Source organism: Arvicanthis niloticus, chromosome X (assembly GCF_011762505.2).
Source record: "Arvicanthis niloticus isolate mArvNil1 chromosome X, mArvNil1.pat.X, whole genome shotgun sequence".
Lineage (NCBI taxonomy): Eukaryota > Metazoa > Chordata > Mammalia > Rodentia > Muridae > Arvicanthis > Arvicanthis niloticus.
This window is the reverse complement of record NC_047679.1, coordinates 16,340,174-16,367,039: the sequence shown is the minus strand read 5'-3', so window position 1 is coordinate 16,367,039 and position 26,866 is coordinate 16,340,174. Positions and strand designations below refer to the sequence as shown.

The 26,866-nt window shown below is 38.7% G+C and overlaps 1 protein-coding gene across 36 annotated transcripts in view; it reads right to left on the bottom strand.

Moving 5' to 3' along the window:
* The window catches only part of Huwe1 (HECT, UBA and WWE domain containing E3 ubiquitin protein ligase 1), a 122,283-nt gene extending 98,002 nt beyond the window's left edge, over positions 1-24,281 (bottom strand). For 13 of the 36 annotated variants that reach the window (XM_076918659.1, XM_076918672.1, XM_076918677.1 and 10 more), the window contains exons 1-7: positions 24,202-24,281; positions 23,783-23,995; positions 22,033-22,237; positions 21,551-21,941; positions 20,569-20,663; positions 18,663-18,798; positions 18,212-18,358 (exon numbers count right to left, since the gene is read on the bottom strand). The gene's annotated coding sequence lies outside the window, so the exon portion shown is untranslated. Of the gene's footprint in view, positions 1-18,211; positions 18,359-18,662; positions 18,799-20,568; positions 20,664-21,316; positions 21,364-21,550; positions 21,942-22,032; positions 22,238-23,782; positions 23,996-24,201 lie in introns of all 36 variants that reach the window. The other 23 variants (XM_076918684.1, XM_076918676.1, XM_076918674.1 and 20 more) reach the window with 12 other exon arrangements.
* Between the last annotated feature and the right edge of the window lie 2,585 nt (positions 24,282-26,866).

Below are 26,866 nucleotides of genomic sequence, written 5' to 3'. Positions count from 1 at the left end.
ACATAAAAATTTTAGGTTTCAAGCCCCACTCCATGTCAATCTGCTCTTTGCCATTCCTGCTGGAACCCCTTCTTCCCAGCAAGACCACTCCTACTTTCATTATTTCTTTTTGTGTGTGCCCCACTAAGTTGAAATTAAAAGCATTGGTGGGAGGTTATTTGCTGAAGCAAGAACAACTCAACAATGACTAAGTCTAGTCTGTACTAAATGACATGCCATATTCAACAATCCTTAACTTGCCAACAGACGGTTGGGGGGGGTGTGTCTGGTCTCATGGGTGAATAACTATTTTTGGAGACAGAATATTGCTCTACAGGGCCAGTTAGTCCCCCTGTAGTGATAGGAAAACAAACATGCAAAGCTCAATCTAACCCTCTTGGGGGGCAGGGTCAAATAGCTTTTTATCTCAGCAATACCTTAGAAAATTGTGTGCATATGTGCACCTGTGTTATACATGCATGTGGAGGTCAGAAAACAACTTGGCAGGAGCTTTCTTTCCACCATGTAGGATTGAGGGGTTGGATTCAGGCTGTAAGGCTGGTTCTCAGCTTTTTTGTTTGGTTTTGAGAAATTTTTGTTGTTTTAAGTGAGAATAAAGCCCTGCTCTGGCTGTCCAGAAACTTACTATGTATACTAGGCTGGCCTTGAACTCTGAAGACCCACCTGCCTCTGTTTCTTGAATGATAGGCTTAAAAGGCATGAACCACCAGGCCTAGAATATCAATAACTTTTCTGGCTTTTTGAAACAGGGCTTCTTTGTATCCCTGGATGTCCTGGAATTCTTCTAGATAGACCAGGCTGTCCTCAAATTCAGAGATCCACCTATTTCTGCCTCCCAAGTACTAGGACTGAAGGCTTGTGCCACTATACCTGGCTACTCACTATTTTTTTATATTAAACTTTAAGCTAACAGATACAAACCATGTATTTATGGTCTCCAACATGTTTTGAATTATGAAGAAATTGTAGAATTGCTAAGAGTTAATAACATTAGGAACTGCCTCACCTAAAATCTACTCAACAATTTCCATATATCCATTAACTATTGTCATCATGTATAATGTTCCTGGAATTCATTCCTCCTAAACTGAAATCTTGTAGTCTTTGGCCACTATTTCCCAAACCCCTAGCAAATACTATTACTACCATTCTATACTCTCTATTATCATCTCACACAATATTAAGATACTGTAAACACACACAGAGTAGTACTGACTGATAGACAAACATGTGTATCAATAAAATAGACTAAAAACCCATATATACAAATACACCCAAGTGACATAAGGAAGTATGTCAATAAAAGTTGTCAGAACAAGAATACAAAAATATATTCATATACAAAGTGATAATCTATGACCCAAGGGTCAAAGCTCACATAAATTAATTCAAAGAGCTAGAGAGATGGTTCAACAGATAGTGCTGCTCTAGCAGAATACCCAAGTTCAATTCCAAGCACCCATTTCAGATGGATCATAACCTCATATAACTCCAGCCAAAAGGGATCCAAAGTCCTCTTTTGGACTCCACAGGAACCTGCACTCACATACAAACATATGTACATACCCAGATAATTAATTTTTTAAGATTAACTCAAAATGTTTTAGAGTTAAACAGAAAATGTATATAAAAGCCTATTGGGAGAAAATAATTGCAAACTATTTATAATACTTAGAATATATAAAGAACTCTTAAGCCTGCCTGCCTCTCCAGTCACCTTGAGGTTGTACTTCCCAGCTGCCCACCTTGGTGACCTCTGGCCCAAGACTATACTCCATGTTCTTGTAGCAAACTGCTTTGGAAACTCCACCAGGTGACCTCCCTTTGGCTTCCTTCCTGTTGGTGGCCTGTTTGTCAGGCATCCAGGGCTAGCCGTGAGGCTAGGTGCCCCAGGGGGTATATTAGCTGGGAACCCTCAGGGGCACATTCTTAGGAAGAACCACAAGACTACAACAGGACCAAAGAAGACTGTATGATTAGGTAGGTCTCCAGCCCCAGTGGCACCCAGTGGCACCCTGAGAGACTAAAGCTTTGACTCCAGTGGTGGTCTCAAAGGGCAATGTGGATCCTGGGTTTTGACTTCTGAGGTTCTGGTGGTTGGTCCATCGGTCAGTCATTGTCTGCTGCTTTCTCTCTCTCTCTCTCTCTCTCTCTCTCTCTCTCTCTCTCTCTCTCTCTCTCTCTCACGCGCACACACACACACTGAACATGAATGGTATTTCTAAAAATTCTGGAATACAATCAAGAGGCCAAATATGAGAATTCATGGTGTAGAAAGGATAGATAAAATCAAAAGGAACACAGGCACTATAGAAGTAAATAAAACAACCCACATAAGACATACAAAAAGAACTCCACAAAGACATGACCAGAGAAGAAACTCCATGATAGATCATAGTCAGGATGTCAAAAATATAAAGTGAATAAAAAATATTAGAAGTAACATGAGGAAAATTATCAACTTACATACAAAGGCAGAAATATTGTCAGACTTTTCACCAGAAAACAGAAAAGCACAAAAATGGAGTAATGTCTTATCAAACTCTGAAGATAAGTAACTGTAAGCCAAGAATGTTATCCAGCAAAGTATATCTTTCAAAATGATAAAGAAATAAGGATAGTTCAAGATAAACACAGATTATGGCAATCAATAACAACCAAACTAGCACTTCGGAAAATTCCTAATTGAATATTACACAAGGTAAAATGGGCCAGGCATTGGTGGCGCACACCTTTAATCTCAGCACTTGGGAGGCAGAGGCAGAGGCAGGCAGATTTCTGAGTTGGAGGCCAGCCTGGTCTACAGAGTGAGTGAGTACCAGGATAGCCAGGGCTTCACAGAGAAACAAACTAACAAACAAACAAAAAGAAGGTAGAATGACTCCTTGATAAGAACACACAAAAGTGTACAATCTATGAAAGAAACTGATGAGTTAAGTAAACTGGGAAAAAAGAAACAACCATTTATAGATGGAGCCCCAAATTTCATAAAAGAAACATCAAAGGGCATAAAAACACATAGGTCCAAGCACAATAATAGTGAGAAACTTCAACACACCACTCATTTCTGTAGGTCTTCTGAAGTGAAAATGGGCAAAAGAACTTCAGATGGGATTAACTTAACAGATACATTTAGAGTATTCTACCTAACAGGAAATATGCATTTTTCTCAGCAGAACATGAAACTGCCAAAATTGGTATCATAGAACAAAAAGTCTCTAACAAATACAAAATAAAAAGAAACCAGGCTAATTCCCTGTGTCCTATCAGATCATAAAAGAATAAAAGCAGAATTCAACAAGAAAAACTTCAAAAATATTTGGGACTAAATGATATTTTTGAAGTAACAGTGAGCCATCCAAGAAATCAAGAGAGGAAAATTTAAAATTCCTAGACACAAAATGAGAAAAACCTACTAAAACCTTCCTTCTGAGACATAGCCAAGGTAGTTCTAAAAGGAAAATTTATAGTACTTATATTAGAAAGTGAAGATCCTTGGGGGGCGGGGCAGAGGGAGATCAGGGATAGGAGAGCTGAGAGAGGGCCAGGGGAGTGAAAGGAAATGGAAGAGGGGGGCAATCTCTAGGAAGTGCCAGAGACCTGGGACGGGGAGGCTCCAATGAGTCTGAGGGTGACTCTGAGACTCCTAATTGTGAGGGATATGGAGCCTGAAGTGGCCACCTCCTGTAACTAGGCAGGACCCCCCAGTGGAACATTAGAGATATCAAACCACCCACAGAATTTTCAACCCCAAAATTATCTTGTCTACAAGTAACACAACACAGGGAGGGGGATGGAGTAGAGAGACAAAGGGAATGGCCAACCAATGATTGGCCCAACTTGAGACCCATCCTATGGGCAAGCACTAATCCCTGACATTATTATACTTTGTTATGTTTGCAAACAGGAGCCGAGCATTAATTGTCCTCTAAGAGACTCCACCCAGCAGCTGACAGAAACAGATGAAGCCAAACATTGGATCAAACAAGGGAGTCTTGTGTAAGAGTTGTGGGAAGGACTAAAGGACGTGGAAGGGGTAGGAACTCCATAGAAAGACCAACAGAGTCAACTAACTTGGACTCTTGGGGGCATGAGGAATTTAAAAAAAAGGTACTGGAATAGCTGTGCACCCACATACATCATAAAAACGTAAGACAAACTCTACATTCTTCAGACAAGTCAATTCAAAATGGATCACAGACCTATCTACAAAATGTAAAATAATACATCTCCAAGAAGAGTTAGATGATACAGGTTTTGGTGATGATGTTTCAAATTATAACCAAGGGTGTCATCCAAGAAAGAAAAAAATTAATGCATTCATTCTCTCTTAAATAGAAAAAAACAGCTAGCTAGCATGGAGAAAATATTTGCTAAAGGGATCAAGGTAGCTAGGACATGGCTCACAGGTAAAGTGCTTAGTTCAATCCAAAGTAGCAGAAGACAGAGTAAAGACAGAGAAAACAATTATTCAAAAGACACAAATAGAAAGTTAACAAAAATAAACCAATAAAATTTTTAACAGATACCTTACCAGAGAGGATATACAGACAAAAAATTAACTAATGAAAAAGTGCTACACAGCAAGAAACTGTGAAAATCAGCAATGAGATTTCACTATACCTCTTACAATGACCAAACCCAGAACACTGACATCAGAAGGATAGTTCTACATCAGAAGGATATAGAAAAATAACTCCCTTAAACTGCCTGGAAGATGGCTAAAATGGCTTTACAGAACTAAACATATTCATAAAATATGACTTAGTATTTGCATTCCTTGGTATTTGCCCAAAGGAGTCGAAAACTTACGTCAACACAAATACTGGTATACAACTCTGCAGGTTTATTTATAACTGTCAAACTTTGGGAAAAACTATTCTTTGGTAAAGCAACTATGGTGTATCAGGCAAAGGAATATTTAATACTAAATGAGCTATCAAAAAATAGACGTGGAAAAATCTCAAACTCTCATTACTAAACAAACAAAAGAAGTTAATCTGAAAGGCCAGTACAGAAGCAGGGGATGTCTGTGAGGCCAGTTATATAGTGAGTTCCAGGACAACCAGAGTGAGACAATAAACAAATGAAACATCAACCTGAAAAACAAGTCATAAATGTAACAGATTAATTATATGGTATTCTGGGAAAATATAGAGATAATAAAAAAGAAAAAAGAAGAACTACTGATTTCCAGGAGTTAGTGACTAGAGTACAAAAGATTTTTATGGCAGTGAAATTATTCTATATAATACGTTAAACACACACTATTATAAATACAGTCACGCCCCCCCCCAATTTCTAATGCCAAGGGTAAAATCAAATGTAAACTATAATCTTTGGATGATTCATTAACTGTAACAAATATGCCATTCTAGCAAAGGAATGCTGATAATGCAGAATCATTTAATACATGGGGACAAGGAGTTACAAATTCTTTGAGACAATTTTTCTCTACATGGCCCAGACTATCCTGGAACCCAAAGACCTACATACCTTCCAAGTGCTGGAATTAAAAATACATGCCTGTCCCGTTCAATTTCTATGCAAGTTAACCATTTAAAAAAATCTTCCAAAAAACAAAGTAACAAGTACCTTACCCACTAAATAAATATATAATAACCACTTCACTGTTGTTATTTACCGAGAACTATATATGAGATCACTGGTAAAATCTTCCCAGAAATAAGTATCTGGTTCTAATTAAAACTGTTTGTATTATTCAAGTGTCTGGAACAACATAAAAGCCAGGTAATGCAGAAAAGTAATTTACTGAAAGAGTATTAGTTCAGAGAACTGACAAGAGTCTAAATCTACATTCTGAAAATGGTAGAATTTAAGGAAGCCAGGTAACCATATCCAAGGATGGGACACAAAAGCAGTTTAGTTGGGGTGCTTCTGCTGCCAATACCAGACCTTAGATGCCTAAAAGGTACTGGTGGTAGCAGAAAGACCTGTAAATCATCTCAGGTCCCAAATTCTAAGTATGAGCATCTGATGCATGTTGCTCCCCTACACACACCAGGAGCCAAAATGAATAAATGAAAAAGCACAAACAGATTCTCCCTAAAACCAGTGAACAGCTAGTCTTTTTTCTATCATTCCACTGCAAGAAATACTAATAGTTAAAAAAGAAATGAAATGTAACAGTGTCCTTGAGATACCAATTAAAATTGTGAAGTTTTGTTCCCAGTTCAAAGCTACTATTCCAACAGGGGGGAGAATATTTACTTAGTGCTCACTATAAGCCAAACAATACCCTGTATTTAAAAGAAATGTAATGAGCATCAGTATGCAGCCAGGCTGACAGACATACTTTATGATTCTAAAAACAACTTTGTTTAAGGAAGGCACATAACAGTGTTTTCAAGTAGCACCTACTTGGTATCTAACAATTCAAGTATTTTAAAAAATATACTTTGAAACTTATCAGTTAGAGACTTAATGTATTATTACTTCATATACAAATATTCTTTCAGCCCAATTTGTCCCTGTTTACAGATAAAAAACTAAGGCCCAGCAGAAAAATTAGCACTTTGCCTGGTTAGCAAATCTTGAGAGATTAAATTTTAACTATTGCACACTTTCACAAATAAAGAGAACTGTAATTGGGGAATGGATTCTTTTTTTTTTTTTTTTTAATGGGGGGTTGTTCGAGACAGGGTTTCTCTGTATAGCCCTGGCTATCTGGGAAATCACCCAGAAATCCGCCTGCCTCTGCCTCCCAAGTGCTGGGATTAAACGGGTGCGCCACCACTACCCAGCTGGAGAATGGGTTCTATCTTAGAGGCCAAACAAATGAAAACTCCCAACAAGAGGCAAGCTTTTAAAAACAAATTTCTGGAAATGGTTTGCTGCTTTTGTTGGGTCAGAACACAATTACAAGTATCAAACAACCTCTCTCTGCTCAAGTGGTTCTTAAATTTTGCTTAGGAAGATATAGATAGACTGAGTTCATATCCCTGAACCCACAAAAAGCTAGGTGCAGTAATGTTTCTATAATCCTAGCAGTTCTGTTCAGTGGGAGGCAGAAAAAAGAATTACCTACTAGCTGGAATATTCAGCATAGTAGCAAACAAGAGACTTTGCCTTTAAAAAAAAGTGGAAGACAACAGACTCCTGAAAGTAAGTTGTCCTCTGACATACACAGGCATGCACACACACACAAACAAACACACACACACACACTCTCTCTCTCTCTCTCTCTCACGCACGGGGCTAGGGCAGAGAATGACATTGAATCAGCTTAACAGAGAGAAGGCACCTATAGTTCTCAAATAGGACTGAAAAGAGCTTGAGTGTATGTATGGGTTAATTTCTACTCAGTATGGTCCAAGGATCAGCAGCACTGACAAATTTGATCTACAATGCAAACTTGTAAAGTTGGGATGGTTTTCATCATTACTTTTCAGTAAAAGAGTTTGTAGTCATTAATGATAACTGCTATAATTTCTCTGGAACTGTATAATTGAATCTTCATTTCAGCATATTCCTTCCAAGTTTGTTTGAACCACCTCAAAATAGTTGAGGTCCAGTTAAAAATCTTCAATTAAGTCATATAAACTATATATTATTTACTAGGCTACTTTAGAGAAATAATAGAGACTTAATTTGAGAATAAGACCAAGGCTCAATCTGTTTGTTATATGTAATTTGTAAAAGGCTTATTTGTAAAAAGGTTGAAAAGTACCATATCTCTTTTTTCTTTTTTTTGTTTTTGTTTTTTTTTGTTGTTTTTTGTTTTTGTTTTTGTTTTTGTTTTTTTCGAGACAGTGGTTCTTTGTGTAGCCCTGGCTGTCCTGGAACTCAGAAATTTGCCTGCCTCTGCCTCCCAAGTGCTGGGATTTCTTTTTTTCTTTTGATGATGTCTGCATATACATTTTCATTCATAGAATACCTTGTGTAAAGATCATTGCTCTTGAATTGATCTGGTGCAGAAAGAAATTGAACAAATGAGAGTTTACCGTACTCTTCGTACTCTTTGCCATGCAGTTTTATGAAGTAGTCTTTTACTTACTTTACAGAGGTTACTGTAGATCAGTTAGGTCTAAGGAGCCCCCCCCAAAAAAAGGATTTGATAGAATGTTTTTACAGGGCAATTTTTTAGAAATGGGCAAAGGTGAAGAAAGCACTTATAATCTTAGAAACTAGATACGATAGTAAGATAGATGAGTCTTAACACCAGTTCTGGGCCCAAAAAATGAGCCTGATATGTATAATAAGTTATCTATTCCAACTTTTCTAGTAGAATATAAAGATTCTACTATTTAAAAGCTGCTAATGCAGCCATGAATCACTTAACAGAAATATAATGAACGCACTATTAGGGGGAATTTCATTATTGTGGAAACATCCTAAAGTAAATGTCTACAAAGACTGCTACTCATTAATACAATCTTTTACCATCAATCAGTATCTGTAATTTTCTGGATCTGTAATTACTGATCTCTACCACCAGCAAAAATAAACTAGTCTTGCACAATGTTTCAACACCAGGTTTGGTAGCACATACCCGAAATTGCAGAAATCTTAATGTCACCTTCCACTACAGAATTCCTGACAATTATAGAGGGAGTTTCTGGGCTACATAAGGTATCTTCTCTAAAAAAAACCACAAACATAAACTATACTGTTAGACAGCACATGACTATAATTTGTCTTATAAAGGCAGAGATCTATACTGCCCATGAAGCTAGTCTTTTATTTTTTTCATAGTAATGGGATTATTTTTAATTTAATTCATTGTATTCTTCTCTCATATATTACATTTGACTTCAGATTCCCCTCCCTCCTCTCTTTCAGTCCATCCTTCCACCTTTCCTATAAACTGCTGTAATATTTTGTTCATTCCCTGCACTGGTCATAGTAGTGTTTCAGTGTGATTTATAAATCTCCTGCCAAATTCTTCATTCCTATTGCTTATCTTTGAAAACTACATTTTTTATTATGGTCTACATAGGAGTGTGGGTGAGTATGCCACAGTGCACATATGAATGTCAAAGAACAAATGCCAGAGAGTTGCTTCTCTCCTTCTATCCTACGATAGAACTCAAACTTGGTAGCTGTTACCTTAAACCTGTGGAATCATCTTACCAGTACCCAACTGCTCATCTTTTGTATCTCCACTATGTGGCACCAATGAGTATGTCCTCAGAAAAAAATGTGTTACATAAATATTATTGCCCTCATCTAAAGGGTGGGGAAACTGACTCAATTTGCCCTAAATGACAGAGCTATTACCTACTTATTTTACATAAACTATAATGCCTCATCTTTACAGAGTACTCTATAATTGCAATATCTTAAAATTTTATAATTAATACATAATCACAATTTTATTATATATTATGATACTTAAAGGGCTCAATGCAATCTATAAAGCACATTTTAAGTTTTATATATACTTGTAAATATACAAACACATATGTGTAGGATTTTGATAAGCATTTTATAAGTAATATAAATTTAGTAAAATATCCTAGACCCATTCCAATATTAATTTGTATACTGTTTCTTTATATACTTGATTACCAACAACAGAATATAAGAGTCTCTATATGTATATGCATTTTAGGGCAAACAGAAGAAAAGAGGGAAAAAGTAGGAAGCAGTGAGTTAAAAAAACAAAAAACAAAAACAGGACACAGGCCTCAGACCAGATACAGGTTTTATCCAAAGACTGTAAACTAACAAGGTAATAGCAATTACATGTGTCACCGTGAACTCTCACCTTGGCCTAAACACTTATTACTTTACTCATAGAAGACAATTGCAGGGTTTCTCGACATAGCAGTCTTATGTGAAGAAGCACACAAGAATTAGGAAACCTATGCTTATTCAACTAAATGAAGAGAGGCAAGATACAAGAATGAAAATGAAAACCTTAATTACTTTAAAAATGAAGAGAGCTAGGTGTGCTAATGTACACCTGGAATCCCAGCATTCTGAAGGATGAGGCAGGAGAATCATATACTCAAGGCCAGCCAGCACCAAATAGTCAAGAAAACAAAACAAAAACCAGTTTCCACTTACAGAACCATATATATACTTTAAATACTACATAAAATAAATGGTTTTAAAGGAGTTAATATTGAATAACTCTTTTCTAAATGCTGGTGAAACTGGTAACTGTTGCAAGGACAAATCACAGATTAATCAGAACCTTGAATAGAAAGACAATTAACAGTAAAAAGCCATGTAAAAGGGGAGATCATAATGAAGTACATTAACACCACAAAACGGATTCCAATAACCAAATGAAGGTGTTTCCAAAGATGAAACAAGGTTAACTTAGCCAAACTGTAATGCAGAAATTCTCAACTCTAGAACTGCCCTGCACTCTATGCCTTCTACTTTTTTTAATCAAGTTTACAAACTGTTCCACTTAAATTCTAATAAAATTTTTTATTAAAGGAAAAAAATGTAGCAACAATAATGAAGCAACCTGGGAAGGTAAAGAGGAAAGAGAAAATGGAGACTGGGTACAAAGCTCATAGTATGGCAAAGAGAAAATCTTCAACCTCACTTTTTGCCTTATCACATTAGCTGATTCTAGCTCTAGAGCAGAAATCTACAATAAGCCTGAAACATCCTGACATATTAATAACAAGGGAACTACAAAAGACTACTAGAGTTTACACTAAAAAAAAAATCAAGAACCAACTTTTTAATATTATAGAATCGTCCTAGTTAGAAGAATGTACACTTTGAAATTCAAAACATTAGCTTCAGAATGTTTATATCCATAAGTATCTAGTTAAACATACATTTACATAACCATCTGAAGCTAGCAGGGAACTTAAACATCATATCAAGGGCTGTGTTTAGAGGCTAGAGACAGCTCAATAATTAAGAGAGGAACCTGCTCTTCAAGAACTGGAGTTTGGTTACAAGAACCACAATGGCCTGTAACTATAGCTCCAAAAAATCTGATACCTTTTTCTGGCCTCCACAGGCACATGTACATTGCATAAACTAAAGACATTAGGCATTTTTTTAAAAAAAAAATAAAGCTATGTTTAGAAAGATAGAAAAAGTTGAGTGTGGATCATACCTGTAATCCCAGCACTCAGGAGACAAAAGCAGGATAAAACTGTGAGTTTAAAGCCAGACTGGGCTATATAGTGAGTTCCAAGCCAGACCTAAAAAGAAAAGGAACTAAGAAGATGCTCGCTGGGCGGTGGTGGCACACGCCTTTAATCCCAGCAATTGGGAGGCAGAGGTAGGCGGATTTCTAAGTTCGAGGCCAGCCTGGTCTACACAGTGAGTTCCAGGACAGCCAGGGATACACAGAGAAACCCTGTCTTGAAAAAAACCAAAAAAAAAAAAAAAAAAAAAGAGAGAGAGAGAGAAGCAGCTCAATCAGTAATATGCTTACTTGCAAGCACAAGGACCCAAGTTTCAGAACCTATATTTAAAACATAACAAAAACTGGGTGTTATGTGCTTATAATCTCAGCATGGGAGAAGGCAGAAAAGATACTATCTCAAAACCAACAATAAGAAGTAAATGTGGGTGAACAGCAAAGCAATGACACCTGAAGCTAGTCTATGGCTTACACACGCACACACAAAACACATGCACACACCATTTCAAAATTGCTTTTAGCTGAAGACAATACTAACTGCTCTCAATCTTAGAGAAACTTCTTTTGGCAGCTAAGTGACTAAAATGGGAAATCTATATTAACCCTGAAGTGGAAACTTCTGGTTTCTTTGGAAAGTGAGTTATATTGAATCATGTTTTGCAGGGGAACACAGATGAAAGGAATGTGAATGTATGAAAGGATGCATGATGTTCAGACAGTGGGAGCTCGACCATTGGCTTGCTATGCTCCACTTTACATTGCATTGCTGAACTCCACTTGTAGTGACATCACAAACAGAAGTTCTCCAAAGAACTTCTCAGGTTCCTGCAGCTTCTTGCAGCTTCTTGCAGCTTCTTGCAGCTTCTGCAGCAACCTTCCTGTTGCCAAGCTTTGTGCTTTCTTCTGGATTGAACTGCCCTTGCTGATTCATGTATGGAGACAGCCAAGTGAACTGGACTGCAGTTGCTGCTTTGTATTTGGTGTTTGAACTGGACAGAACTGCTGGTATCCTGACAACAAAGATTGGACTTGCCCCCAAAGAATTTCTGAACAAGTCTACTTGCCCTGGGTCCTAATAACTTTTCTCTTCCACTACCTATGGTGGGTGGTGGGCTAGAGAGGGGTTGAACTTTTTTGTTATTTATTTTTTAATTAATTTTACCACATTCCACACCTCCTCCCTGTGCACCTGTCTCTACAAGGATGTCCCCATCCTCCAACCCACCAGACCTCTAAACATCCTGGGGCCTCCAGTCTCTTGAGGGTTAGGTACATCTTCACTGAAGAAACCCAGACCCAGCAGTCCTCTGCTGTATATGTGTTAGGGGCCTCAGATCAGCTGGTGTATGCTACCTGGTTGGTAGTCTAGTGTTTGGGAAATCTCGAGGGTCCAGGTTTGTTAAGACTGCTGGTCCTCCTACAGGGCCACCCTCCTTCCTCAGTTTCTTTCAGCTTTCTCCCTAATTCAACCGCAGGTGTCAGCAGCTTCTGTTCATTGGCTGGGTGCAAATATCTGCATCTGACTCTTTCAGCTGCTTGTTGGGTCTTTTGGAGGGTAGTCATGATAGGTCCTTTTGTGAGAGCTCCATAGCCTCAGTAAGTGTCAGACCTTGGGACCTCCCCTTGAGCTGGATCCCACTTTGGGCCTGTCGCTGAACCTTTTTCTTCTTCAGGCTCCTCTCCATTTCCATCCCTGCAGTTCATACATGTCCTTTTTTGGTCTGAGTTACCTCATTCAGGATATTTTCTAGATCTAATCCATTTGCCTACAAAACTCAGGATGACCTCATTCTTAATAGTTGAGTAGTATTCCATTGTTAGATGAACCACATTTTCTGTATCCATTCTTCTGTCCTGGGACATCTGGGTTGTTTCCAGCTTCTGGTTATCACAAATAAGGCCACTATGAACACAGTGGAATACATGCCCCTGTGACATGATGGGGCATCTTTTGGGTATATGCCCAAGAGTGGCATTGCTGGGTCTTCAGGTAGATCTATTTCCAATTTTCTGCGGAACCTCCAGATTGATTTCCAGAGTGGCTGTACCAGTTTGCACTCCTGCCAGCAATGGAAGAGTGTTCTCCTTTCTCCACATCCTCACCAACATGTGTTGTTGTTACCTGAGGTTTTGATCTTAGCCATTCTGATTAGTGTAAGGTGGAATCTGAGGGTTGTTTTGATTTGCATTTCTCTGACCACTAAGGACTTTGAACATTTCTTTAGGTGTTTCTCAGCCATTCAAGATTCCTCTGTTGTGAAATCTCGGTTTAGTCTATACCCCATTTTTTTTTTGATTGGGTTGGTTGGTTTTCTTGGTGGTTAGCTTCTTGAGTTCTTTATATATTTTGGATATTAGGCTTCTATCGGATGTGGGGTTAGTGACTTTTTTTCCCAATCTGTAAGTTGCCAATTTGTCTTATTGGCTATGTCTTTTGCCTTACAGAAGCTTTCCAGTTTCATGAGATTCCATTTATCAATTCTTGATCTTAGAGCATGCACCATTGGAGTTCTGTTTAGAAAATTTGCCCCTGTGCCAATGAGTTCAAATATCTTGGGATAACTCTAACCAGACAAGTGAAAGATCTGTACGACAATAACTTCAAGTCTCTCAAGAAAGAAATGGAAGACCTCAGAAAATGGAGAGATCTCCCATGCTCATTGATTGGCAAAATTGCACAGAAAAATGGCCATCCTACCAATGGCAATCTACAGATTCAATGCAATCCCCATCAAAATCCCAACACAATTCTTCAAAGACACGGAAAGAGCAATTCTCAAATTCATCTGGAAAGCAAAAAAAAAAACCCAGAATAGCAAAAACAATACTTAACAATAAAAGAATGGCTGGGGGAATCACCTTCCCTGACCTCAAACTACAGAGCAATAGTGATAAAAAAACTACATGGTATCAGTACAGAGACAGACACATGTTGATCAATAGAATAGAACTGAAGACCCAGAAATAAAACCACACACTTACAAGCACTTGATCTCTGAAAAAGAAGCCAAACATATACAATGGGGAAAAAATAAAGCATTTTCAACAAATGGTGCTGTTATAACTGGCTATGCAGAAAAATGAAAACAAACCCATATCTGTCACCTTGTACAAAGCTCAAGTCCAAATGGATCAAGGACCTCAACACTGAATGTAATATAAGAGAAAGTGGGAAAGAGGTTGAACTCTTATTACAGTAGGTTGAGAAAAATTTATGACTATACAACTCTACCTGCAAGGCTCAGGAAATATTTAGGAAGAAGAGGTAGAAAGAACATTAAGCCAGAGGACAGGGAGGAATGCCATAAAATAATGTCTTCTGAATATGACATGACCATTGCACTCAAATTCACAGAAGCTGTGATTACCTGTCTGTACAGGATCAAGATAATCAAAATTCTAACATGGATAGGGGAAGGACATCAAGGCCTACACCCTAGCTGAGGAGCTACTGGCAGCCAAAGGCTATTGTGGACATTGGTAAGTTACACATGTTCCACATTATGCACATAAGAACAACAATAATCACTCTTTTTAAAGAGTGGAAACATGAAGCTGGAACAGGAACTGGGGTGGTTAATGACCAAAATGCACTGTATACACATGTGAAATTCTCAAAGAATGTATTTACTTTAGAGTCATCTCTAAAGAGTAGTGTTTAACTCTCTCTGAGAAATCAGTCTAAAAACAGTAATAGATAAAATACTGCACCAACTACAATTATATGATAGCATCCCTATCATCTGGAAACCCACAAATCCAAAATCTATTCACCCTCAAATTATGGAATAAAAAATTGGGGATACAGCAATCTGTTTTAATAAACCTTCTAGGTGATCTGATGTTCCCTAAAGTTTTAAAGCCATTGTTTATGATTCATGCATTAACTCAATTCAACTTATCCAAAATCCTATATGATGATAGGTAACAATTATTACTTTATAAAGAAACAACTTCACTATAGAGTAAAGTGGTTAATTTGTACAAGATGACACAGCAGGGGATCAGAACTTGAACTGAGGGAATACTCTTTATCATTGTACAGAAGTCTTTCCACCAGTAAGAACTCAATTCCCAGAATGCTGAAACAATGAAAGAAGAGCTTCCAGCAGTAGCACATACCTGTAGTTTCAGCTAAAACAAGAGAATCACCTGTGCACAAACATATGAAACCAGCTCGGGGTGAGGGAAAAGTGTTAAGGAAAAACACTAGCAAAGACTAGTATATGCCTCAGTAAAAAAAAAAAAAAAAAAAAAAAAAAAAAAGGCAAATAAACTTAGCAAATAACAACCATAAAAACTATCTCTAAAAACTGTTCCAAAACATAAGCACCTACCAAAAACAATATATTTAATTATAAGCACTTAAAACCTCAGTTGTGCTAAAAGTGATTCATAGTAGCCCATCTACGCTTAACAACCTTCTAAATTTTTTTAATTATTTATTTGCTTGAGTATTTTACTTCATGCATGTGTATGTGCACTACACGTGCCTGGTGCACTAAGAGGTCAGAAGAAGGTATTAGATCCCCTGGAGCTGCAATTTCATATGGTTGTGTGCTACGCTAGAAACCAAACCTGTGTCTTCTGAAAGAGCAATAAGTACTCTTAACTGGGAAGTCATCTCTCTAGGCCCTAAATCTTTTTAATTTTAAATCACACAAAAAATTAAGTCCTCCCTCTACTTTTTACTTTTCGTTCCTTTTATTTACCACTATTTTTTTTTAAGATTTATTTTATGTATTTGAGTACGATGTAGCTGTCTTCAGACACACCAGAAGAGGGGGTCAGATCCCATTACAGATGGTTGTGAGCCAATATGTGGTTGTTGGGAATTGAACTCAGGACCTCTGGAAGAGCAGTTAGTGCTCTTAGCCACTGAGCCATCTCTCTACCATTATTAAAAAGGTAAAACTGCTTTCTTTCAATGCTTAAGATTATATGAACAAAGTCTAAGGTGAAATATATATATATATGTGTGTGTGTGTGTATATAGATATATATGTATGTATAATAGCAAAAGAAAATCCAACATTCTGTAAAATCACTTTCCATGTCACCATTATGATTTTTAAAAGACAACTGTTGAACTACTTTTTAAGAAACTCAAAGTTGAAAACTATTAGGTTAACACCTTAAACTTGTTTTACTCAGGGTGCCACACCTTCATTAAAAAGTATTTCTATAACCAGAAAACCAAGATGGTCAACGAGTACATCAAGTTTTACCAACTCAACCTCTATGACACATCAACTAAGAAGCTTCAAGACTCTTAAGAGCTGAATTATCCCTGACATTAACATATATAAACATTTGGTAACCAGTCATTGAAGAAAGGGGTCAAAAAAAGAATACAAGAAAATCCTAAGAGCACAAGCACTGGTGAATAGTCTGCCTTGGGTCTGCCCATGAGATGCCAAAGCAGTCCAACATGGATTCACAGCTATACGACAGACTTAAAAACTTAATCTTATTCCACGAGAGGCAATGTGGAATGTGAAGGGCAAATATTTTCAAAGCAACCAAGTTTGGCATTTCAATGATACTTTGAACTGGTAGTTAAAAACACACAACAAAAGGAGAATTAAAAAGCCAACACTGTCTCCATTGTGAACTTCCAGTGTTAAGAAGGGGGTGATTCAAATATTGGAATGTCTACTGTGTACAATTTTGTACCAGTCATCCTAGTTTCATGAAATAGGGTTTGGGTCTAAGTGGTTTTGTTTAAACAACAGAAACTGAAGTGTTAATATTTAATCACTATGTAACATGCTCAAGTTTTTTACCTGTTGAAAGCATGAACTTGCTGGAATCCCCCAAAAAATCCTTTAATATTTTATCAATTTTCAAATAAGGACTTCTTTCTCCAATAATAAACACAGACCTGAAACACCTGAACACCTGACCAGTGATTCATAATCATATTTATCTAAATAATTAAAAATTTTTCATTCATTACTTTTTCACTTTCTGTTCCTTTAACTTGCACTTCTTACTATTTTAAAGACAGGCACAAAAACCCTTGCTCTGTCGACATTTGTGTATGAGCTGAAGGCTGGCTGGAGGCTGGAGGCTGTGTTCAACTCTCATTTTCTGGTTTTAATCACAGTACAGACCCAGAAAGGCTAACACTGCACAAGCAAAATAATCCATCAACCGGTAGTAGCATCTAAGATAGCATAAAACAACCAAAGATAGCAGAGCATAAAACAACCAAACTACCTAAAAATATTACAAATACACATGAAAAAACCTTTTTCTTCCAGAGGGCTTATCATTAAATGGGACCAGGACATGGAACTAAAATCGGGTATCAAATCAGACTGCCACAGAAAAAGGAACCCATGACTAGCCATTTTAATATACCGACTAAGCCAGCAGTATCAACTCCAACTAGAACATAAGAGATTACTACCATCATTGTTTCATTATAATAGGTTATCTAGGGTCTTTAACAAGAACTAGACTATAATTTTCAAATGTGAAAAAATGCAAAAAGAATTTAACAAATAAATTGGAGGGAAAAAAAGAGAAATATAACCTGAAGAATAAAACAGATTTAAAGTCTACATAAACTATTTCATAAATAGACTTTTCTCTGGATCACGTGTCAAACAAACTATAAATAAAAGTATCAGGGAAATTTTAAAACGAGCCCATTTTCTATTTTTAAAGTTTCAATTTCTTCAACTAAAAATGGGTTATACACTGTGAACTCTCTTAGCTATCTATACAATTTTTGTATAGATAAAAATAACATGTCAAGAGAGGTTTATTTCAAAATAATTCTATGGGAAGAGGGATGCCATAGGTTAGAACTAGAAAGGCTAAAGTTGATAAATGTTAAAAGTACCTAGGGGAGTAGACAACATACTACTCAGTTTGGTATATTTCAAATTTTGTGACTTAGTTTAAAAATCATGTACTGACAGTATGCATTTAAAACAATTCCCTTTAATTTACTAATGAGTTCCATCCACTAAAATGTTTTTTTAAATAAAAAAGACCAAATCTGACCCATACAATGGAACAAAAGTAGCACTAGAAAAAATGTAAATTTCAGCCCCATTTCCATTTCAAGATGTACAATACAAATACCAACCACAAAGATCTAAAAAAACTAACCTAAAATTACAGCAAATCATAGTCATCCTGGTGGGAAATCCCAACACTGCTCCAACAGCCTCCTGAAACTTTCTGACCAAGTTCTGGTCTACTGGTTTGTTCCTCTGAAGAACTAATAAAGACACTCAGGTCAGGCTACTGGAGGACCTACAAAATAAAAAGATTGGGGAAAAGAAGTATATTATTCATTAGAATTGGGTAGGTAACCATTATATCAATAGACAGTTGTTTTTGAAGCAATAGCCTTTAAAATGCCAACTTGCATTTTTTTGAACCTGCTTTGAGCAGAACTAAAGAACTCAGAAAAAAGAATTGTATAGTGCTTCTAATGACAATACTCCTGAAAACTGCTTTTAATTCAAACAAAATGATAGCATGTTTAACAAACTGACACTAAGGAAAACATATTTTGTGAAAAGAAAAAGCTGTACACATTAAAATTATTTTTCACCTTCATAAGTGCTTTTTGGCCATACTGGGAGACAAACGATAAACATCCTGGAAATTCAGGTTGAACTTTGTCACTGAATCTTAGACAAAGTTTTTATTTGGTACTGCCACTCCTTCCTCTCTTCTCAGAGATCTACCTAGAATAAATTAAACCTTTTAGGTCATGCCTTGATCATCATTCCCAGATTTAGTATAATGCTTAAGGACAAGAGTTAATTAGTGATTATTGCTTAACCCAGTGTTAAAAGGAATCAAGACAAGAATCTCAAAGCAAAGTGACCTGTCTTTCAATGAAAGAAGAAATTCATTTTCCTAGAGCACTTACAACTTCAAACCCCGAAGCTCAAAACTAAAATCCAAATATAGTTAATTATCAGATATTACTCACTGAAATTTCAATGATAGTATACTTCTGGCCACTATATTCCTACCTTAACCCCATCACCCAGCATAATTAGGAAAAAAACACTCTGGTATTGATCTAGTAAAAATATTTAACAGGAAGAAAAACTACTTCCAAATAAAATGTTAGAAAATATAAAATGGCAAAAGCACAACAGGAGGTAGTTATCAAAGAGTCAGCTGTGGTTGCCTTTGAGGGGGAAAGGCTGGTATTTAGTTATTAGATCAACCTTCCTAATGTCTTGCATTTAGGTATTATCCTACTTAAATAGACTGCCAAATATGCCCCCATACTGACCCAAGATATCTTAGACAAAGTTTAAGTTTGTCTAAAACTGATAGAGGTAAAGAGAAATAAATGAGGTAAAGAGAAAGAAATATAAACACTTGAAACCTAAGTTCTCTTTAACACTGTAAACTGGCATGGCATGAAATTTCACGACTTCTGTGAGGTGAGGGACAGGACAGACTGTCTTTGAAGGAGTGGCAAAAATGAGTAGGCAAGGGATGAGGCACTCCCTTCCAAAAGGTAGAACACCTGGGTGTGGTTCATGACCGAAACATAGCTGGTGGTCATTCCAAAAGAATGATTTTGCACTCAAAAGTCTTACACTAGTAGAAGCTTCATTCAAATAGTGAGAACATATTCAAACATGAGCCACTGATCATACAAAGTGGCTTATGAGGGAAAAAAATTCAAAGCAGACAGGAGTAGATAGGTATTATTCCTAAACATATAAAAATTTACAGCTGAAGAAATAATTTAAAAAACCTTACCAGGCTATAAAGGTAGAATGACACAAAAACATCTACCAATATATTCTCACATAAAAAAGGCACCCAAACTTTCTATGAGGTAGGCAGTTTACAAATTTTTAAACCTAGAGAAGCAATCCTTTAAGGTAAGCATTACTATCCTCATTATATAAACAAACAGTATCTGAAAAGTAATTTGCCCAAGGTCATGAGTTCAATGTGAACCTGGAAGCAAACACTATTTTCTACACAAGGCTGCTTCCTATGAATTGGGAATGTTGGCATCTCCTCAATCTGTGCAACACTGGTGCTAAATAAAAGAGGTAATTCAAATCATGTTATCTACAAAAGAAACACGTGATAGGGAATTGTCTATAATAGAAGTGGTTTGAGGAGAAAGGCAGTAAATTTAAATTCAAAAGGAGCATGACAGTTTAAGGGGTAGAACTGAAGGAGGAAGGAATATGTACTGGGGTCGACACCTTGGTAGGAGATTCAGCTCCTGGGGGGTGGAAGGAAGAGCAGTTAAGACAGAAGTATAAGGACTAAGAAGTGAGAAGTACTTAAATGGTGGTTAGCAGTAACACAACAACTGAAAGATATACACAGACCAACAGACTACAGAAACATAGGCGGGAAAGGGGGCGGGTCCCAGAGTCTGTAGCGTGGAAGGGGTTGGAAAGACAGAAAGTTTCATCTAGAGGAGGTACGAAGGAGACCATTAAGACTGCAATTATCTGACCACTGACCCGTTTATTGTTCTGCCCAAGAATGGTCTCAAAGCACTCAAAGTTGAAGAAATCGGTACGCTGTCCCCGCGTCAGAGATAAACAAGCAAGAGGACCTAGGAAAATGGAAGGTTACTACGGCTCCATACACAAAGATGGAGTAAATGCAGGGGCCAAGATAAGCTCTTTTAACATCTGCGCCAAAAGCACCATGGAAGGAGATGGGACAGGGTAGATGATTCAGGCTAGGCTCTAAATTAGGACTAGAGAGGAGGAGTGATGGGGAATTTTTTTTTTTTTTACTTCTCCCCTTAATAATGCATCCCGGTATCTACGTAGCTGAGAGATTTAACAGGGAGATAGAATTTGGGAAGGGGAAGGTACTCTAATGACTCTATAGATTGACCTCTCAAACCTTAGTTGAAAAGCCGTGGGAGCTGGGGAAGCAGAGCCCACCCCGGCTCAAAATAACTAGGGGTTTCATATGGGTCGTTGCAAGGGCTGAGAAGAAGCAAGCGCGCAAAAATTATGAGACCAGTCTTCGGTGCGTCCCCCTCCCTCTCCCACCTTTTAATCTAATCCCCAGCCCACTACCCAATGAACTATCGACTCCCTCCCGCACTTCCCAACCCGCCCACTGCGACGACGAAAACGGAGGCGTAGAGCGATTGGTGGGGCAAAGGCAGGCCCACACGCGGCTGAGGCCGGGGAAATGGTGTCGTTTTAACCGGCAAGAAACAGGATGGTCTTCATCTCAGGAAGGATTTACCAGCAACACGACGTTTTGCCATTCGTCATCTCCTTAACGTCTGGGACCTGAGAAGCGTCACAAACGCGGATAGCTAACCCCTTGATACCATGTACTAGCAAGACAGGAATCAGCCTCCGCCGCCATCTTAACAGGCAGACCGACCCTAGTCACTGCCCCCCCCCACCCCCAAGGTATCTCCGCCACCGCCGGCGAATCCCACGAGGACGTAACCCTGCTCCCGCGAGAACTCACCGGCTAAGAACGGCAGCACCAGAAGACGCTGCTCGCGCCTCCGCAGCTCCTGCACTCAGCAGCCAACCTCTGCCACCTTCGCGTGATCCCAGGGGAATCTCCACCGGACCAGGAAAATCTGAGCCCAGCCCGTCCCAAACCTCTCCTTCCACCAAACCCGAAATCGCTACCTCTCCGCTCTCACCCCACGCGAAGCGAAAAGCAAATGACGCACAACCTCACGGAGCACTACGGGGCGGAGCCAGTATGCCGCCGCCGGCTCCCGCATGCGCTGTGAGCACTATCGCGATATTACGTTCAGCCTCGGCGAGACCTTCGTAATTCACTGCAGGATACCGCCCGCGCCTCGCCTTTAGGAAACGTGAGATCTCGCGAGACCAGGTGCACACTCCTAAAATGGAGAAAGGCGGGGCTTCGTGAAAATGACTGGGAGTTTTTCGGGGAAAGGGAGGAAGCTCTCGTCCTTTAGGGATCTCGCTTACCACGAGGTTTCCGACCCACTGCGGAGCTTGCTACCAAACCTCGCGATGACACAGCTCAGCGCCAAATCTCGGCCATGTCTTGAAAACTACCTCCGCCCCCGATTTAGATGTCTGGAGCCTGCCTAGTGCTTGAGGAAAATTTAAAAAGTCAACCTGTTTATTCTCACGCTTCCAGCAGGGCTGTACCAATTAGCCAAACTCCATTCTGAAAGTGAAAAAGATGGGTTCCCATTGTTACCTGCCTCGAGAAATAACGTGCTATTCTTAACTAACGCATAAAAGATGTTCCATATCACAATAAACACACAAATGAAAACAATGACACAACAGTTTTTTGCTCAGAACATGGGGGAAATTTTAAAGACCTCTAATATTCATACTTCTTCCTTCGCCGCACTGCAGGCTAACCTGAATCCATCTTCTCACTAAAAGCGCATATCATTAGTTCTACCTCCAGAAGCACCAGTTTTAACTATCGAGGCTTTCTTTACCTTATCATAACCAAAAAGACCCAATAAAGTGGCTTTCTCCAAACAAAGGCGTCTGCCCTCAAAAGCTAATTCAAGCTTGGGGTGGGGAGAAAGGTGCTTGAAGATTTTAATATGGCAGTTTTTGCATGCCTAACCAACAATGTTTCTCCAATAAATCTCAGGATCCAGTCTGGCCTGTTTGTAGGCTTTTCCATTCTAATGCATTGTTCTGTCTCTTCTAATTTAAACATGCTTCCTTCAGAGTACAGTTTTATAGTACAAGCACCCCAATCTTTAAAAACATTTTCTCGGTTATTCTTAGCCATCCCCCCTTCATAAACTTTAGAATCGTCAAGTTCCAAAAACTTAGTATATTTATTGGAATTGCATCAACTGCATGAATCAATATAGAAAAATGAATATTATTACAAAATTGAGCCTTCCTATTCAGAAGCATGATATTCCTTCTCCATTTATGCAAACGTTCTTCCATTGTATTCCTCAAAGTTTTATAGTTTACTTCCAGATATTTTTTATTTTTCTTGGGATTTAGACTGAGGCTTTTTAGTATTAAATTTTCAAAATGTTCATTGCTTATATACAAGACTTCATATTTGACCATCCACTTTTGTAAATAGAAAAATGAAAATATGCTCAAATATAGTCATAAACAGTAAAATGCAAATGAAAGCAACGACATGTGATTTTTTGCTATATAACTGAAAAGATTATAAAGATTAGTAACAATTCATGTTGGCATAGCTATGGAAAGATAGGCAATATCGTACTACATTGGAGAGTGTAAATTATTATGGCCTTTGAGGAAGAGAATCTAGATAAATCCATCAAAATTTGAAATGCATACACGCTTTGATTCTGCAATTACTTCTCAAAGAATTTCTTCTACAGGAATACCTTCGTACATGTGCACAAAACATACACAAGCCCATTCATTACTGCATTACTTGCAATAGCCCCCTCTCCCCCAAAGAAAACAAGCTAGTGTACAACAATCAGGAAACGGTTAAATAAACTGTAATCAAAGCATACAATGTAGCGCTATAAAAATGGGACAAATTTGAATTCCGTGATATATTAAGATATATAAAATATAGTTTTAAAAAATTAATGCAATGAAACAAAATGAATGTGTGTCCAACAGCACCATACATATCAGAACACACACACACACACACACACACACACACACACCAGGACACATGCACGCGCACGCGCACGCGCCTAGTAGTGACCATGAAGCTTGCCTGCTCGCCCCTCACCTTCCTTTTCCTCTTGAGGCCGCCTTCCTCCAACCCTTAAGAGAAAAACTGAAGGCTGGGCCTTTACTCCCTCTCTGGGGCCACTTGGCCAGGGCCAATGGCGGTACCTCGCATCCCCACTGTTGGCCGCTCTCTCGCGCGCTGTTCGCTGTTTCCCCGCTGTCCTGCTGTCCCCAAAGATGCAGCTAGCTCTCTGCTGGTGGCCGCTGAGGACTGGGGGAGGGGAGAGGAGGAGGGGTTCGAGGAAGGTTGCTTCTGCCGCCTGCCTGGCCCCTTTAGCAGCCTTTCCCAAGGGCTCTCCAAAGCCGCTACCTCCGAGCCTCTGAGCCAGATCCCGTGGGAACTGCCCCCCACCTCGAGGAGTCAGAAAAGGCCCGTCCCCCCAGGTCCGGGGAGTGGGAGGGGGGTACTACGCTCACCTCAGCCGCAGGGGCTCGGCGAGGCCTGCAACAGTGTGCAGGGTCTGAGACCAGTAGAAATCTTGTGTCCCCCCCCCGCCCCCTCCCTCGCCCTCAGCTTAAAAAGCCCCCCCCGCCCCCACCGCAGCTCAGCTCACACTGGATTTAAGGCTCCTCCTACCACGCGATTAGCCCCGCCTCTGTCCCTTGAGAGGGCGCTCCAGCTCCCTGGGTGATGTATTCTACGCACCTAACCAGAGACCTTACTGGAGCTACTCATGGCCCAATAAAGGCCACCATAGAGGATAGTAGGATCACTAAGGAACTGGAATTTGATTCCTCTACAATGAAAATCCCTGAAGGGATAAAACTTAATATGCATTTTAAAAATAAAGGAACGGGGAGCATAAGAGGGCAAGATGAAACACACTGTGGAAGGCCAGAAAAAAAGGATGAGAACCACAGTGCAAATCTCCAAAGGCTCATAGTTCTCCGTCAAACATTTCTCCTTTGTATTAGGTGAGGTGGTACTGTGATTAGAGGACTTTGTAAACTGTAGATTATCTGCATTTGTAAATGTATACAAAGAAAAAATGACCTGGTGGGAGATGACTGCTATTTGTCTGGGATAGAGAATAAAATTGGAGAGTAAAAGGGTGGGGGAGGGGGCATTGATTTGCAACTCTGAATGCTTCAATAAGGTTTGAGTTTTAACAAATGAATTAATTTGATTTTTAAAACAAAAATGGAAAGGCATTAGTGAAAGAACCCTTGAGACATTAATTCCAAAATTAAAGAACGGTGGTTCAAACCCTGAATTGGGACTCTGTTTAATGGAACCACTCCTTCCCTGCATGTGCGGGTTTCTGTACAATCTAAGAAGATGCACACAAGGGCCTTTTGAGGTAGTCTCATTGTAAATTCTTAACAAAGATGTATTTCGTGAATGAGTGCTACTTCATTGCAAGGCTAATTATTTAACTAATGTCCTATGTTTCGGTCTTACTTATTATTTTTAAAAACAGACTTGGCTTCTATCATAGCGGACATCAGAGAGAGCAGCTATGGTTCTGTGCCATCCATCCATCACCTCGGCTTCCAGAAGGACTATAAGATAATCAAGATGAGCATATCAACTTTGAGCAGTATCTGACCAGGCAGCTGTGTATCTTTGCCCTATAAAATAGCACACAATGGACTTACTTGAGGTCTCTGAGGACAAAGAAAAGGGTGGGGACACACATCTATGTCAAAAGATGCTGGTTAAAATCTTTGTTGTGGCCGGGCGGTGGTGGCGCACGCCTTTAATCCCAGCACAGAGACAGGCGGATTTCTGAGTTCAAGGCCAGCCTGGTCTACAGAGTGAGTTCCAGGACAGCCAGGACTAAACAGAGAAACCCTGTCTCGAAAAACCAAAAAAAAAAAAAAAAAAAAAAAAATCTTTGTTGTGTTGAGGAAAACCACTGCCAAAGACTGACCCCACCCCCACCTCCCTTTTGCATATTAAAAATGCTTACAGAAGAGAAAAGGAAAGAACTATTGGTAGGAACTTCAATATAACTAAATTTATTTCTAAGACGTTTCCAATGGTGATGTTTGTAGAAATGGAGTAGCTAGGATCAGAAGGTTACTCTTCCCCCAAACAGAAAAGCTCTCTAGAAAAGTTTCAACAGGTAGTCTCATCTGAAATGGATACAAATTCCAGTTTATTGAGAATACTTCTATGCCATCACTCCATCCATTTAATAATCCCTTTCATTATAGGTTCTGATCTCTTATAGCATCTGTTTCCATTCTAATCACCCATAGTGTCCATTCTTAGTTGTAACCCCTACCTTTCTGAACCCTGCACCTCTCATTCTAAAATCCCATATGTCTCACAGCATTAGTTTACATTTAAGTCTGCAACAGTTGCTAGTTCTATTGCTAACTCCATTCCTCCAATATTAATTTCAACCAGTACCATTCCCCCACATATGTTTTGATTTTTCTTATAGTAGAAAAATGTTAACAAAATATATGAAAGCATAGAGAAAAACATTAAAAATTTGACTGATACCACCCAGAGATGACAATTATTAATGTTTTTATGTTATGCTTTTTTAACATTTGTCTACATATTACATGTAATATACATAGTTATAATGAAAATAATATAGTAAATTATTACTGACTTAGGGAATGTCATAGTATTGAATATTTGCCTATAAGATTTCTAGTTTTTTTCACCTTCCACAGGAGTGCATTTATTTATTTACAGGACCCAGGAAAGGATAATCCACATAGGAAAAAAAAGAAATTCCAATGTCTTCCATCAGTATCTGAGAAGTGGTCCAGGGTCTTTTATTTCCATAAGGATGGATCTCCCTAAGTTTCTCAAGCAGCTGCCATTCATTTGGACCCAAACAGCTTGTCTTGTAAGTTCTTGGTTGGCTTCTGATTTCTCAGTAGACCCCTGTCACCCTGGGCCAGCTCCTTGTCTTAAAGAATTTCTTTCTTTCTTTCTTTCTTTCTTTCTTTCTTTCTTTCTTTCTTTTTTTTTTGTTTGTTTTTTTGTTTTTTTGTTTTTTTTGTTTTTCGAGACAGGATTTCTCTGTGTAGTCCTGGCTGTCCTGGAACTCACTCTGTAGACCAGGCTGGCCTCGAACTCAGAAATCCACCTGCCTCTGCCTCCCAAGTGCTGGGA